Source organism: Pectinophora gossypiella, chromosome 10 (genome assembly GCF_024362695.1).
Source record: "Pectinophora gossypiella chromosome 10, ilPecGoss1.1, whole genome shotgun sequence".
In the NCBI taxonomy this organism is placed as follows: Eukaryota; Metazoa; Arthropoda; class Insecta; order Lepidoptera; family Gelechiidae; genus Pectinophora; species Pectinophora gossypiella.
The window spans coordinates 1,137,130-1,151,853 of NC_065413.1; the positions used below are offsets into that span (position 1 = coordinate 1,137,130).

Genomic DNA, 14,724 nt, shown 5'->3' on the forward strand with positions numbered 1-14,724 from the left:
ATCCGTGAGGCTATTCACGTCCGAGTATCCATCAAGACAGTGTTTGATCTGTCTTGATGCCCTAACTCGGAGGTCTTGCGTCCCAGGATCCTTTAATTATGTCTTAGAACCTTCTTGGCCTATGTGGTCCAGTGGTTGAGCGATGGGATGCGGAGGGTCCGGGTTCGTATTCCGGTGGGGACATATCACAAAAATCTGTTTATAAGGCCTTTGGTTGGGACGTTACAGGCTGATCACCTGATTGTCCGAAAGTAAAATGATCCGTGCTTCGGAAGGTACGTTAAGTCGTTGATCCCGTCTACTAGGTACTTATGTAAGCACGTAGCCGTTACATGAATATTGTACACAGAACAGGATAGGTTTAATTAGTTCTTTACTGATGATTTAACAATGAGATTTAAAATCACGAATAACTTAGTACCTCGGTACCAACATGTAACAAGAAAAATAAGATCACTCCTCTCGGACAATTTTTTTCTTTGAACATGCCGACATTGCCTACGCGGCGGAGTTGCCGAACTATCGATAGGTAGATTATCAATTGTTGAACTTGAAAATTGTCTAAACTATCGAAAGTAGTGATAGTACATTTAGATCGATACTAGCGATAGTACCGATAGGTCTTGCTTTGTAATAATAATGGGTATTGATCTAAAAGATCTATCGATAGGTACCTACTATTGGTTTTTTTTAACTAGGTATCGATAGAATATCGATAGGCAACACTCTGGCGGAGTGTCCGCCCAATTCTAGACGCGATCTCGCTCGATTTTTGTGTAGCGAGGTTTTGCGTAGGTACTTACATAATAAGTTGGTGGATGGTTGACATAGTAGGTAACTAATTACCTAATCTGTGGTGGTTGTGTTAGTTGGTTGTTAGTTATTCTAATGACAACAAAGAATACAATTATTTACTGTTTCAACTGTTTTAGGTAGATAATGGCCCCGATTCCTATGAGTAAATGAATGAATAACCCGGTCGAATCAAAAAGGTATCTCGCTGGTATGCAAACCGTTTGACGTGTGCTGTCAACTTAATTCTGTCGGTTGTTTTAGATTTCTGCTTAAAATTGACGTGTATTCCATAAATTTTATGCCTGTTGATTATCCGTCCATTTAAGTAAATTTACGATAGACAGAGAAAGAAATAGGATCGGTTCGTAGTGCCTACTTTGTAGGCCGCGCCGCCGCCGCGCCGCCGCCGGCGTGCGGCGCGGGGCGTGCGGAGCGGGGCGCGCGGCTCGGTGCGTGTGGCCGTTGACCCGTTCGAGCAGCTGTTGTCTCCATTACATCGAAAATTTTCGATAATTTGTCATTATTGTTTTTTTTATTGAAATTTGGGTTCTATGCAGCTAAAAACACAATATGGAATTGAAAATAATTAAAAACAAAACTCAAAATTTCATGAATTTTGCGACGGAAAATTCCACTAGATATTAACTCAGAATCATGGTCTGAATCATCCCTCTCAGTATTCGTTACGATGTCACTAACACCCGGTATCATCACCAGCCCATTAACGTCCCCACTGCTGGCCTTCCCTATGGATGGATAGGGAGATCGGGCCATAAACCACCACGCGGGCCCAGTGCGGATTGGTGGTTATTAACGACTGCTAATGCAGCCGGGACCAACGGCTTAACGTGCCCCCGGTAACACCCGGTATATTATTTATTATTATTCTATTTATTAAAAATAAGTACAGTACTTAATACAACTACTATGATACTATTATTTTCAGTATACTATTAGATTAAAATAATAAACATTTTTTTAAATATATTTTTTTGCCGAGGAATATAAAACATATCTATAAATGATGATTTCTGTTTCCACAAACAACTTTATAATAGTAATAGAGTATCTTTATAACAATATCTCTTCAGAAGATAGGGAATGCCCTACTACTGTTAAAAATACCTATAAACAGTCTCTCCCTAGATCCGTCTCATGCCTCCGCGCTCATCTCGTAAAGGCCTGTAATTTCGGTCTACAACAAAAAACAATCCCGCGATGTACCACTCGGCCCGTAAACTGTGCCACAGTGTAAAGAGAACAGTGAATTAACTTCATACATACGACTGAATGGGCGTACGCTATCGAATGCTCAACTAAAAGTACAGTAAAATGGATACAGATAAACAGATAACAGGTTAAAACTGTAGCGATAGCCAAAACTACCTAGAAGTAGGGTTTTCATCTTTAAAATATGTCCGTCCACCAGGACAAGAAGTGTGAAAATACCGGTTTTTGGAGGTTACAACAACGTGTAAACACGGTAGTACTCTGAAGGACGGATCATCTTACTTTCGGTCAATCGGGTAATCAGCCAGCAATATCCTAACCAAACTAGCAATTCTGTTTGTTTCCTGATAGTGGTTGCCTGGAAGAAATAGCTCTATAGCAATAAAGCCGGCCAAATTGTACTGTATTCGTGTGTTATGTCTGATTGTTGAAATTTAGTTCTGTGCAATAAAGTAGAAGAAAGAAGTTAAGAAGGGAGTTAGAAGTTAGTTAGCTGTTTAGTTGTGTGTTCTGTGTGTGTGTGTTTAGTGTAGGTAGTAGTAGTGTAGTTTGATTTGAATTAGAACGTGATTATTGTGAAATTTTGGGATGCGAACCCGAGACCTCCAGATCGAGAACCCAATGCTCAGCTACTGAAGGAGCCCATTACTATTAGGGTAGGCCTACTGTTGTCTGTATTCTACGCCATTCTTCCCACGACACTTTGTTTTCATTGCTCACGCTCCCATTGTTTTGTGATCTAATTCAATTTGTTTCCGCGAGTGCTCTTTTTATGTCGTTATCCTGTTTAGTGACCGAGGACAGCGCTGTACGGTAAATGGTTTCTATTTGAACCACTTTTATGGGAACTGGTGGTCGTGACATTTAAACCCACCTGGACTTATGAACAGCATAAGGGATAGCGCCTGCGTGCCTTTACAATGCTACAGCAACGGGCTGCGCGCCGCTACGAGAACACTGCGACGATCTCGACGGGACGCCCTTTTCTCTTATTTTCTAAGTAAATTATTAACTTAATTAATTATATACTTAAATTATTAATAAATAATTACCAGTTTTTACAGTCCGCTGATCGTTTTATTACATGTCTCAACATGTGTCATGAAGCGATTACATACTTACATAAGTAGTGTCTTCCGAAGCACGGAATCATTTTCTTTTTCGGACTGTCAGGTGATATCAAATTCCAATTCAAAATTATTTATTATTAAAAAAAATAATAAAAAATGAATTTGACAGTTTTTTATTTATTTGTCGTAGCAGTGTGGGTGTCGGTCGTAACATCATCATCAGAATGGAGGGTGGGCGTTAGAAGACAATAATGGCCGTCATCAGTATCACAATCATTTTATTTACTTCCACATAGTTTTTGTATCACGATTAAATAAAGTCACAGCATAAGGTACACACTCACGGCAACGTCACAGTATTCGTAACGGTTACACAGTCTCTCGTTATCTAGCGCGCATAAGGACGTTAGCGCGAAGGGGCCCTCCACCACCCATGGTTCCAACATTCGGACCGAATCATCGGGACATGTGAACGTACTTGCTAGGTGCTCTTTTCCGATCACACTTTCTTAACGTCCCTACAAGTTATAGGTGAGCGACTATAGCACTCCACGTTCCGATCGTAATTATTCGACACGTCCGTTCACGACGAAGGTTCGCGGTAGACTGCCCGACTAGAACGGCAGTGCACGTCCGCTCGACACGACGACTCTGTAGTGACTCCCTCGACTTCACGCAGCTCTGGCCGTACGCCACCTTTCGTCGGAGCGTTGCAACTTCATAACGGAAATGATGTAACTTCATTTTATTTTCCGATTTGATCAATTTCTCTTCTTAATTCATAACTAACGCCGACACGGCCATCCTGCGTGACACACGTCCTCGTGTGTTAATCTGAAACAATATACCACAGCACAGTATCCAAGTTCGCTCGGTCATTCCTGACCTAACATGAGACTCTAAAGGACTCTGTCCGAGCTCTACTTGAGACTCTACATGAGCTCTACATGAGCTCTACATGAGCTCTACATGAGCTCTACATGAGCTCTACATGAGCTCTACATGAGCTCTACATGAGCTCTACTTGAGACTCTACATGAGCTCTACTTGAGACTCTACATGAGCTCTACTTGAGACTCTACATGAGCTCTACTTGAGACTCTACATGAGCTCTACTTGAGACTCTACATGAGCTCTACTTGAGACTCTACATGAGCTCTACTTGAGACTCTACATGAGCTCTACTTGAGACTCTACATGAGCTCTACTTGAGACTCTACATGAGCTCTACTTGAGACTCTACATGAGCTCTACTTGAGACTCTACATGAGCTCTACTTGAGACTACATGAGCTCTACTTGAGACTACATAAGACTTCAGTACACATATCCCCATCAAGTGGATTTCCCGTGTGCATCACCACACAGAGTAAACAATTTGAAAGAATGCCTCAATCAACAACAATGATCAAAAAATCAAAAAAATATCTTAGACTGTTCATTTTACACACACATACACGGGCACATAAATACTCGGTGATTAGTCAACATTGGCAACCATTTGCCACTTTCATAACAGACCACCATTGGTCAACTCAACAAGGTAATCATATACCACTAAAACCAGGTCCCCATGGACCTAAACAATCACCACACCTCCAGTCGCACACCGCGCCCTGAACAGCCTCTAACGGGACTGCAGTTACGACTACGCTGGAGCCACAGTGCACCTTAATACTCGGTGATAACATTGGCAACCATTTGCCACTTTCATAACAGACCATCATTGGTCATTTCCACAAGGTAATCATATACCACTAAAACCAGGTCCCCATGGACCTACACACTCACCACACCTCCAGTCGCACACCGCGCCCTGAACAGCCTCTAACGGGACTGCAGTTACGACTACGCTGGAAATGCAGCACAACAACAAAAGAGAAAATAACAATACCAAAGTATGTGTGCCGTGTAACATCTTATTCACTCTCTAAATCAGTAACATTTAACTCAGAAGGCATTTCGCTTCGAGGCATTTTTTCAAGTCTATTTCACTTAATCATAATCCAAATCATTTTACTTCGCAATGTTTACTTCACTTCATTACGATTTCTAATTTAACTAAAGTTAACAAAAGAGAACTTTCTGCACTATATTCGTTTGTATCCTATTAAAACTTCCCATCTTTCAAATCAGGTAAAACAGATACGACTCACCAGGCCTTATAAGAATTTCCAATAAAAGATCAACCACGGTCTTGTGACATGGTTTAGGTCTGCAACAGCGCCGGCGCAGCAAGTCCGGCTGGTATACAACGCGCTGCCACGATGTCGTCACTTTACACGGCTACAGCTCAGCCCGCGCCACTTGGATTGCCGCTTGCAATCCACCAGTTGCCGAACCACGTGCAAAGTTTTGACATGAAACAAAAGAATTCACTGTATTATCGTATTCACATGACTTTCTTTCAATCGGTTTAAAAAGATTTGATGAATGACGGTAGATAACAAAACACGTGATTTAACTAGAGTTAATTATTATCATTTCATGATTAATTTTCTTTTTGTTTGAAGTGAGAAAATACAACTTTAACCACGCAGGTTAAGCGTGTCTACACCAATTCAAAATATTTTTAGACCAAAATACAAAGATTTGACGATGATGAAAACAGATTGGAAAACGCGGTATGATTGACACGGGTTGACACCATATGTCTCGTCAATTTTGATTTTAAAAACAAACAATTTCCTTATTATTAGAAACGGAAATACACATAGCAATGAAGTCAATAACAATAAGGTTCCAGTATGAAAACGACTCACCGTAATAACAGTTTTCAATTTCAGGTTCCATAATTTTCAAACACGACTGCACACAGTATGGACATATTGTGATGTTCACGCCATCATATCTTACGGCATGTAGTGATGTCGATCATTAACAAGGTCCAGGTCACTTCAAATTCAGGTCCATCTCCAAATTCAGGCATGACACTACATCTTCATCACGTGGTCACACGAATGTGATAATCATCATAATCTTCTTCTGATTGTGATAATCGAAACTTGCATTGTCTTGTTGTGAACGTCACATCACGTTGTCTTCATCCAAGTTCACTAATCCCACTTCTGATGTCGTAGCAGTGTGGGTGTCGGTCGTAACATCATCATCAGAATGGAGGGTGGGCGTTAGAAGACAATAATGGCCGTCATCAGTATCACAATCATTTTATTTACTTCCACATAGTTTTTGTATCACGATTAAATAAAGTCACAGCATAAGGTACACACTCACGGCAACGTCACAGTATTCGTAACGGTTACACAGTCTCTCGTTATCTAGCGCGCATAAGGACGTTAGCGCGAAGGGGCCCTCCACCACCCATGGTTCCAACATTCGGACCGAATCATCGGGACATGTGAACGTACTTGCTAGGTGCTCTTTTCCGATCACACTTTCTTAACGTCCCTACAAGTTATAGGTGAGCGACTATAGCACTCCACGTTCCGATCGTAATTATTCGACACGTCCGTTCACGACGAAGGTTCGCGGTAGACTGCCCGACTAGAACGGCAGTGCACGTCCGCTCGACACGACGACTCTGTAGTGACTCCCTCGACTTCACGCAGCTCTGGCCGTACGCCACCTTTCGTCGGAGCGTTGCAACTTCATAACGGAAATGATGTAACTTCATTTTATTTTCCGATTTGATCAATTTCTCTTCTTAATTCATAACTAACGCCGACATATTTATTTATTTTTTTTAATTATTATTTTTTTTGTTCAAACCCCGAGCACACCCCGGGACACTTCATACAAACAACCTCGTTTTACACAGACACCACACATTGATGTTATCGTACACGTGCATCTGTGTGTGTGACTTCTGACGCTATACGATTCAAGTCTAAACTATGTTCGAGGGGGGTGATGTAAACCTAGCTCAGACGCTGGTGGGGAGCGGAGAGCCATTCTATATTCTATGCCCCGGGACCGAGGCATATCACAAAGTGTTTTTTTTTGTTAGACGTGCCTTCACCGGGAATCGAACCCGGGACTTCTGGATGAGCTTATCGCTCAACCACTGTATCCTGATGTTAGTATACTGACTGAGTAGGTATAATGTGAAACTATATAGGTTGGTAGGCAGGTAGATGACACTTTATTATGATGCATATCTATATCTTATGACTTGCATTGGTACCAAAAATGTCTGTAAGCAGTCTTCTTCTCCTTATCGTGTGGGTTGTGAGGTGGAGTATCAACCTCATCAACCCTGGTGACAGGGTTATTATTGAGCCGCCAAAGGCCCCTGACATGGCTCATGGCTTATTGCAATGGCTGTGAGCAGTCTTCTGATTACTTGTGCCCACCTTTTTAGGGATTACGACGGTGAGTTTATGTGTGTAGCATTTAAAAAGCCTTTGGAAATGCGTCTACGCACATTAATCTTAAAAGGGGTTAAATCCTACTCATCCATCATCTCACTCATAATACGTAATGGTAAATGCGTAGTAATTTTGTAATATTTAGCAAATACGGTTTGTAGCAAGCAGGGCTAACATGCGCAATGGGATAAAATTATCGAACTATTAAATAAATTTTGTCAAAATCGATGTTTGTTTTTCGATTTTACTATATACGTGATTTTCTTCGTATTTTGACAGCACGACATGACATATTTGGGTTCACGTGTTAGCATCAATCGACAAAACGACATAATTATATCGTCAGAATCGATAAAATGACCGTGACAAAATTATATCACGCATGCGCATGTTAGCCATGTTAGCCATGCATGTCAATGTACAAGTATGAGCAAATAGTTCATACTTCAAATTTGCACTTACATGGAGCTACGCGATAGTATATTAAAAGATTGTTTTGTACAGTGACCCGACTATGATGCAAGAAGATCCCTCCTTATCACAAGAAAGCTAAAAATCTTAGTATGATCGGCTATTTATAAAAAAAACCTTTTGTATGCAGTATTTTACTAAAAGTAATGATAAAATTGTAGCCAATCATATAAAATATACATTGCTGATAAAGTGACTATGGAATTTGAGAAGCAGTAGAGCTGTCGTAGTTATCTGTTTGCAGGGGTAGGTTGCGACAGCGGTTCACATACAAAATGCTCGTTAGGGCCTTTCCAACTTCTTTCTTCTATTCCGTGGTCAAAGCCCTCGATATAATTCGTGCCGTCCGTGCAGACACGTATTCAATAAACTTAGTCTCGGGTTTCATGATATGCTCGAGAAAGTAAGCAGTTGAACGCGTTGTAGGTATTTTTTTATTGATTCCTACTCCAGGGTAGATGCAATCATGTTAGGTAGCAGCAGTTTTTTAAATTAATATATATATATTAAATGATAATATATATGTGGAAATAAAGTGGGAAATAATTCAACAATTTTTCAGTTTTTTATCTAATTTTCACCTTTCCATGTCAGAACACAAAAGTCAGATAAAAAAACAATATCGTATAAAAAAGTAAAAAATATTCAAAATAAAAAGATTTTATACAAAAAAAAGGTTGTAAAAAGATTTGATACAAAAGTAACCTACACCACCCCCCTCCAGAGACCGTCAAGGGCGATAAAAATCACAAAATCTCACACGGCGTCCAGAGCGAGTAGTTCGCTCTGCACCCGGTGCGAATACCTGTGGTTGCAGCTCCTCACGGGAAGTGTTGCTATCCGTGGGAGTCGACAGTATATAGGCCGGCTTAAGGCGGTCTATAGATACCGTGACTTCCCTACCTTTAACAAGAAGCTTAAAGACTTTATCACCCCTGCTGATCACCTTATGAGGGCCGGTGTAAGCAGGTTGGAGAGAACCACGTATCGTATCCTCACGAATAAATACGTGTTCACAGGTCGGTAGTTCCTTAAAGACGAATACTTTGTTCTTGCTATGACGTGAAGCAGGAACCGGCCGTAGTCTCTGGGCGAATGAGCGGAGGCGAGCGGAAAATTCCGATATATCGGTAGTTCCACCGTCGCTACAATCGAAAAATTCGCCAGGGAGACGTAACGGTTCGCCATAGACTAGCTCCGCAGAAGAACACTGAAGCTCATCCTTACAGGAAGTACGAACACCGAGCAAGACCCAAGGCAAGGACTCAGTCCACCGGTCATCCGCATGGCACATTATGGACGCCTTCAATTGCCGGTGGAAGCGCTCCACGAGACCATTGCACGATGGATGGTACGCGGTCGTTCGTTTATGTTCGAAGCCAGTAAGCTTCGACAAGCACTGAAACAAAGCAGACTCAAACTGACGACCGCGGTCCGTGACAATTTCCGTGGGACAACCAAACCGGGCTATCCAGGTGGAAAGCAAGGCTTTGGCTACTGTTTCAGCTGTGATGTCCTCTATTGGCACGACCTCCGGCCACCGAGTGAATCTATCAACAGCTGTTAAACAATATCTAAAACCTTGCGATAGTGGCAGCGGTCCTACGAGATCTATATGGACCTGCCTAAAGCGAGCGCGGGGCAAGTTGAAAGTGCCGAGTGGGGCTGTCACATGACGGCTAACTTTGGCGCGTTGACAAGACAAGCAAGTTTGTGCCCAGGTCCTGCAGTCCTTTCGAATGCCTGGCCAAACAAAACGCTCTGCAACTAATTTGGCAGATGCGTTGGGCCCAGGGTGGCTGAGGGAATGTAAGCTATCAAAAATCTGCTTGCGGAAATATTTTGGTACATAAGGCCTGGAAGTCGGTGTGCTGATATCGCAGTACATAGCTAATTGACTTCCAGGTACGATACGTTTCTCCAAGCGCAGAGAAGAGCCGCCCTCGAGCAAATTCGCCAATTCCGGATCGGAAGACTGGCTGTTCGCTAGGGTTGCTAGGCTAACAGGCATTTCCAGTTCTTCAATGCGAGACAAGGCATCGGCCACAACATTGTCTTTGCCGGAAATGTGCCTGATGTCCGTAGTGAACTGGGAAATAAAATCGAGATGACGATACTGCCTAGGCGAACAGTTAGCCTTCCTCTCATGGAATGCAAAACTGATCGGCTTATGGTCAGTATATATGATAAAATGTCTCGCTTCAAGCATGTGCCTGAAGTACTTAATTGCCTCGTAGATCGCGAGTAATTCCCGGTCATAGGGGGAATACTTTTCCTGAGAAGAGGTCAGCTTGCGGGAAAAGAACGCCAGCGGTTGCCATGCATCATCTTTAAGCTGCTGTAAGACTGCGCCTATAGCTTTGTCAGACGCATCGGTCACCAAAGCAAGCTTAGCTGTGCAATCAGGGTGAAAAAGTAAAGCAGCATCAGAGAGGCTATCTTTAGTGGAAATAAAGGCTGTCATGGCTTCACCTGTCATGTTGATGGGCTGCGATCCCTTAACTGAGCCTGCCAACAAAGAATTTAGCGGGCCTTGAATTTCGGCTGCTCGAGGGAGGAACCTGCGGTAAAAGTTTACCATCCCCAGGAATCGCCTGAGCTGCCGGACGTTAGTGGGGGGAGGGTAATCTTTAATGGCCTGGATTTTAGAGTCCAGTGGTCTGGTGCCACTTGATGAGATACGATATCCTAAAAAGGTTACCTCAGGGACACCAAAAACACACTTAGATGTGTTCACCATCATGCCATACTCCTTCAACCTACTGAAAATGGACCTCAAATGCTCCTCGTGTTGCGCCTCGTCCTTGGAGAAAATTAGAAAATCGTCCAGGTAGCAGTATACGAAATCCAGTCCTCTGGTCATCTCGTCCACAAACCTCTGAAACGTTTGACCCGCGTTCCTGAGTCCAAACGTCATGAACGGAAACTCAAACAATCCGAACGGGGTCGTAATGGCCGTTTTCGGAATATCTTCTGGACTGACAGGTATCTGATTGTACGCCTTCACTAAATCCAGGGTACTAAATATTTTGCATCCAGTTAGGCTGTGAGCAAAATCGTGGATGTGTTTAATCGGATACCTGTCAGGCACAGTGCGGGTATTCAACATGCGGTAATCACCGCAGGGACGCCATCCATTGTCCTTCTTCGGGGCTAAGTGCAGGGGCGATGACCAAGGGCTTTCAGAAGGTCTGGCTGTACCACTAGCCAGCATCGACTGAAACTCCTGCTGGGCGATTTTCAATTTATCCGGCGCTAAACGCCGAGGAGAGCATGCAACTGGGGGGCCTGGGGTCGTACGGATGTGATGGACTGTGTTGTGGGGAATAGTGCGATGGATACCAGCTGGACGAGTAATCTCGGGATAGTCGTCAAGAATGCGATGAAACTTCGTCTCACCAGTCACCACCTTTACAGAAGAAATATCGTCTAACTTACTACTAACAAGCATAGCACTAGTACATAACGAGGTGGCGTTGTCCATCAAGCGCTTGTTTCGGCAGTCTACTATCAAGTTATAGAAATTCAGAAAATCTACACCAATTATCGGTTTCGTCACATCAGCAACAATAAAACGCCAAGTGAAATTCCTACGGAGGCCGAAATCAAGTGTAAGATGAACAAAACCATACGTATAAATATCAGAACCATTAGCCGCATTTAACACATAATTAGTCCGTGCACGACGATCACGCAGCGAAGACCGGGGGAAGACACAGAGGTCGCTACCGGTGTCGACCAGAAATTGCGTCTTCGTCGCTCGGTCGGTGACGAACAGGCGACCAGCAGATGTCGGGCAATCGTCAGCCGCCATTAGCGACTGCCCCTGGCATTTTCCGACTTGTAGTCGCACGGGCGGATGCATCTACTCGCCTTCTCACCGTACTTCCAATGGTACCAGCACAGCGGAAATTTCCGGTAATTGGACTGGGATCTCGAAGTGGATCGGCTACGACTCTGTCGCCTGCCGCGCGACCGAGATTGTCTGCTGCTGCCACCGCTCAACCGCTGGAACTGCCTGCGAAGCTCTGCGATCTCGCGAGTGAGGTCACTCAGCACAGATCCCGGTATCCCTGTCTGCTGAGTCTGGCTTGTCGACGCTGCAGCTACCACCGGTGAAGAGGGTGCGATGTCGTTAACCCTATCAGCCAAGTCCGCCAGGTCGTCGAGTACAGCAGATGATGCCTGACCAGCTAGCACTGTCTGGATGCTTCTCGGTAGGCGGCTTGTCCAGATGGTTTTAATGAAGTCGTCGGGCACGTCATCACCAGCAAGGCTTTTCAGGTGTCGCAGGAACTGTGAAGGCTTGCGGTCACCTAGCTCCTCGTGCATCAGGAGCTGCTTAATCTTCTTCTCATTGGAAGCGGAGAGGCGCTTAATGAGCTCGGTCTTGAGCTTCTCGTACTTGCCAGTTGCGGGTGGTCGCACGATGATATCTTTCACCTCTCTGGAGTACCGGTTCTCCAGCTGTCCCAACACATAATAAAATTTGGTGGTGTCGCTGGTAATTCCGGAAATCAGGAACTGGCCCTCCACATTCGCGAACCATATCTCCGGCTCCTCTGGCCAAAACGGAGGAATCCGTACACCGACTTTATCAACATCGATGTTGACGGATGGTGTTGTAGAAACGCGATCTCTGACGTCAGCTGGGTCGTCGCTTCGTGCGTCTCTAAATTCCTTCTCCATGTTCTAACGGGGTCACCAGTGTGGAAATAAAGTGGGAAATAATTCAACAATTTTTCAGTTTTTTATCTAATTTTCACCTTTCCATGTCAGAACACAAAAGTCAGATAGAAAAACAATATCGTATAAAAAAGTAAAAAATATTCAAAATAAAAAGATTTTATACAAAAAAAAGGTTGTAAAAAGATTTGATACAAAAGTAACCTACATATATATTATATGATGATTATTATTTTATATATTATATGATATATTTAATATATAATACATTTTGTAAATTTTTTTTACGGTTCCAAACCCCACACCCATTTTAAGATGTGGTCTAAAGTGGTACAGGCTTATCTAGTATATGTATACACTTTAGAACACTTTAGTTTGGAAAAAGAGAGACTAGGCAGATTGGGCGAGCTACTTTGAAGTAGTTAGTTAGTTTGCATACGTATGGGCGTCAGACGTCACACACACAGATGCGCGTAAGTATACAATGGCCCCGATTCCTGCAGACATCTCTTAATTTTACTTTAAGTTATACCTGTCATTTTCTTATCCGCCGAAAAGGAAAGGGACGGATGATTGACAGCTCTTAATTTTAGGAAGAATGAGTAAATAAATGAATAACCCGGGCAAATTTTTAGACGGTTGTTTTAGATTTGTGCTTAAAATTGACGTGTGTTCCATAAATTTTATGCTTGTCGATTACCCGTCCCTTTCCTTTTCGGCGGATAAGAAAATGACAGATATAACCTAAAATAAAATTAGATGGTATTTACAGGAATTAGCACCAATAACGTTAATGTGTAGTGTCTGTGTTAAACGAGGTGTTTTGTATGAGGTGATTGGCGGCGGTAAGGCTTTGCCACATGGCAAGATACAATTAAAAGCTTATCAGAATCATTTATTCAACGTAATTGTCATGGATAAACTTGTTCAAGGTCAATGTAACATTTTTGAAATTACGTCATTTCGCAAGGTGTTATGGCTGACGAGAAGAAATGACAAGAAACTGCAACAGCAACACATCTTTTAAATCAATGTAGGTATACATTACAAGTTATTTAATAACTAGAAGAACACGTTTAATACCAGACATTTTTTATACTTACTTATATACTTACACTTACCCTTTACTGGTTTAAAGAATTTGAAGTTTAAAAAATTGGTAAGTAGTTTGTGCAGAAATTATGAAATATTACACCGCCGTAGCTAAGTTTTTAATTGCAAATTATGAAAAGCAATTACTCAGAGTTGAGGTCCAAGATAATTATCAATCCGAATAAAGGGACCTTTGTTCTTGGTTCGAGATTACAATTCTATTCTTTTTTAATTTATTTTTCTTTGTGCCCACAGATGGTTGCAATAATTAGATTTTAGAAATTCATTTTCAGTCTAGACCTTTTGGTAAATATAAATTTTACTTTCGTAAGTTGTTTTGTAATATGTCTGTTTTTTTTTCTATAATAAAGTGTAAAGTGTTTTTCGTCGCTGCAATTGATCGTCTCACGTCAGCAGGCACTAATGTTTTCTAATTTATTATTTAAGTACTTACGTAATATTCTTTGCATTAATATCTTAACAACGAAATATTGAAAAGTCCCTGAAGTATCTTAGAAACAATGTTACTGTCGGATTATTTACTCAAACGAGAATAATCTGTTAAAAAATGAAGAACTTGAATACATAAATCTGTAATATTTAGTTTCAAACACAGAATACATTTCTCATAATAAATTCATGTGGCAGCAAAAAATGTTATGGACAGTATAAAAGGGAAGAGTCGTAAAAAATATTTTATTGTTGACACTTATAATATGAGGCGAGTTTTAAAAAGGCCACATGGAAGCAATTCTACTTAAAATACTTTGATACTATTTGACATTTGTCAACATTGCGCATTCACTTTTACCCAATACAATACCCTTGGGCTTTCTTTTTCTACTTCAGTTTACGGTCTCTAGAGGGCGCCATATTTAATTTATTGAATTTAATGTGACGTCACTATAGACTTTAATAACCGGACAATAAAGACGCTTATAGTGCCACCTCATTTGTTAAATTCTGACTGGTTTAGAAGTTAGAAGAGAACAGATGTACATACACACATAGCGGTCAAACACATAACCCATCTTTTAGCTTAGCCGCAGTCGG

The 14,724-nt window shown here is 42.0% G+C and overlaps 1 protein-coding gene and 2 long non-coding RNA genes across 12 annotated transcripts in view; 1 reads left to right on the top strand and 2 right to left on the bottom strand.

Annotated features, from left to right (window-relative positions):
* LOC126370311 (uncharacterized) overlaps nucleotides 1-14,724 on the bottom strand; it is a 279,505-nt gene that overhangs the window by 56,316 nt on the left and 208,465 nt on the right. The window lies entirely within an intron of this gene.
* The window catches only part of LOC126370358 (uncharacterized), a 100,039-nt gene that overhangs the window by 30,393 nt on the left and 54,922 nt on the right, over nucleotides 1-14,724 (top strand). The window lies entirely within an intron of this gene.
* LOC126370341 (uncharacterized) lies at nucleotides 3,357-6,788 on the bottom strand. Of its 9 annotated transcripts, none has more exons than XR_007566858.1 (2): nucleotides 4,311-6,788; nucleotides 3,357-4,071 (listed from the first exon to the last, which is right to left on the bottom strand). It is a non-coding gene; the product is annotated as an uncharacterized LOC126370341 (long non-coding RNA). The 9 variants fall into 9 exon arrangements; XR_007566856.1 differs by having other exon boundaries at nucleotides 4,288-6,788; XR_007566855.1 differs by having other exon boundaries at nucleotides 4,265-6,788.